General features: G+C 48.4%; 1 protein-coding gene across 1 annotated transcript in view; it reads left to right on the top strand.

Moving 5' to 3' along the window:
* gabbr1b (gamma-aminobutyric acid (GABA) B receptor, 1b) overlaps positions 1-2,500 on the top strand; it is a gene marked incomplete at both ends in the record, with an annotated part of 78,886 nt that overhangs the window by 697 nt on the left and 75,689 nt on the right. The window lies entirely within an intron of this gene.

The raw sequence follows: 2,500 nt of genomic DNA, 5'->3' as shown, positions 1-2,500 counted from the left end.
CTGTGAAAGACCAAGTGCATGAAGCTGCCAAGGTAAAATTCCTCCATAAGAATTCCACTCAATCACAAAGTACCTGATTTAAAGTCGACTTAGGTACTTAATCCTTGGTGTGAGCAGGGATTCTGTGGAGAACTCTTCAGCCCCCAAACGCAACTCTTGTGAGGAGCCGTGAGTGTATGTGTGTGTGTGTGTGTGTGTGTGGTGGCTCCTTGGAGCTGCTTACACCTGTATAAGCTGTCAGTCCCCCTGGGCCAACTTCAAATGGCGTTTGTGAACGGCGTCACCAGAAAAGGAGCATATGAACGTCCATTCCCTCGTCAGAAAGTGAAAGTTCCACATGCTTATTTTAGGCGGTGTTTGGCCCCCCGGGGTGACACAGCTGCTGCTACTGCAGGTAGTGTCAATGCTCTGTGGATGGTTGATGGAGGGGGTGGGGGGGGAGACACACACAAAGAAGTGAAGACACTTGGGCCCAGTCCCATTTCTCTCCCCTTAACAAGAACACTTGCTTTGAGTGCCCTTAGCTGCAAGTCCTCTCCCGAGCTGGCTAGCGTTCAAGGGTTGATTTTAAGGGAAAATAGGCATTCCCCCTTTGCTCCCCTGAAGTATTGGGACACCCTACCCCTTCGCGGGAACGTGCAAAGTCTAGGGTTAGGGCTCAAATCTCGGGGAAGGGGGAGAATTGGGACAGGGCCTTGGTCAGGTGCTTTGTCGTAACCAACCCTCCGAAGCCCTAAAAGAGGCACACAGGGATCTGGAAACGATCTCTTCAATTACGCCTTCGTAAGCGCACAAGGGCACACACACACACACACACACACACACACACACACACACACACACACACACAGCCAGCACCCTCCTGTGCGGTAGCGTTGATGCTGACCTGCGTCTTGCCCGCAGGTGGACTCTCCCTGACTCTCCCTGGCGCTCCAGTGCACTTATCCTCTGACTCATAGGGCAGGGGGGAGAGAGCGGCTGTCATGGTGGACAGTAAAGGGGAAACCAAACACCAGCATCTCATCTCCGACCACGCCGTGTCTGTGTGCTGGTGTGATATATATATATATATATATATATATATATATGTTGCAATGCATACATTGCTGGCTCTCTGTCTCCGATTCTACAAACTGATGGATTGTTGTGTTGCTTCTTTGTCGGTTTGACATTGTGTGTTTTGCCTTGTTCGTCTCTCTGAGTCTCCAATGTGATAATGTTATAATAGTGAATGTGAACGAGAGACGATTACTATAGTGTCAAGATTGATTCAGATCAGTCTGCTTTATGAGAACTGCTCTTTTACACAAATATTGTTCAAATACTACTCGTGTAGCCTATGTCGTGTTCACAAACATGTTCAAGTATTCCATATGCATACCCTCTATTAGCCCAGATCCACCTGCGTGTTCATGCGTGATTGCCTACATGCTGCAGCATGGGTTGTGTTTGGACAACATAAGAACTGACAGAAATACAGAAACCAATTACAATACTATAACCTATACTTTAGCTGTGTTCGAAATTGTGCCCTATTAAATCACTATTCCCTATATAGTGTTTATGATATAGTGAACTCTATAGGGAACGAACAAACGAGAATTCAAACACAACGCTGAACATTTCTAAACCTCATTTGCGTCAGTAAACACGACCGCATTGCATTGTGGTACGCGGGAGGAACATGTAGGGAACATCGTGTGCTCACTCAAATTTGGGGTATTTTATTGTCCGCTATATAGTGAATGAAATCAACCACTGAGAATTCGAACACCACCACAAAATGGCCAGCACCCTATACAGTGCACTATATCCGTGATGGGGAACGATTTCAAACACAGCTTTTGAGTCCCAAAAGGCTTCCTCATTGTCCTGCAGGCCCAGCCGCGGTCAGGTGAACCCAGGAGTCTCTGAAACCCTGCGGGGGCCCCTTTAATGCTTTGTGTCTGCTGCCGTTGCTCGTATTATGCTGTGAAAAAAAAAACGTTGTGTTTCTGTCTTCATTCCACAGGTAAAGGAATGGCATTGTTCCTCCTCCTCCTCCTCCTCGTGGGCTCAGCATTGCCCTCCGCCACTGCTGTGCGCAATACGTCTGCAGGTAACGACGCAGTCCTCCTTAAGTGGTTGTTTCTGGCAAAACGCCTCGCTGGCGCCGTGAGGTACAGCCTCCTGTGAAGAATGGGCTGTGGGTGGGCTCTGCAGACTGCCCCTCTAGCCTCTCGCTTCTGTGTGTGCGCTTGATAGTGTGTGCGTGTGTGTGTGTGTGTGTGTGTGTGACACTGTGTTTCTGTGTGTGTGTGTGTGTGTGTGTGTGTGTGTGTGTGTGTGTGTGTGTGTTCATGTGTGATGGGTGTTCTTTTGTGTGTGTGTGTGTGTGCTTGTGGATGTGTATTTGTGCATGTGTGTGCGCCCGTGTGTGTGTGCATGGGTGTTTGTGTATTTGTGCATAAGTGCGAGTGTGTGTGTGGAGGTGTCTGTGTGTTTGTGTGTCATTTTGTGT

Source organism: Micromesistius poutassou (assembly GCF_964030765.1).
Source record: "Micromesistius poutassou genome assembly, chromosome: 20".
NCBI classification, from domain to species: Eukaryota; Metazoa; Chordata; class Actinopteri; order Gadiformes; family Gadidae; genus Micromesistius; species Micromesistius poutassou.
The sequence above is the reverse complement of the archived record's forward strand: the minus strand, read 5'-3'. Positions and strand labels throughout refer to the sequence as shown.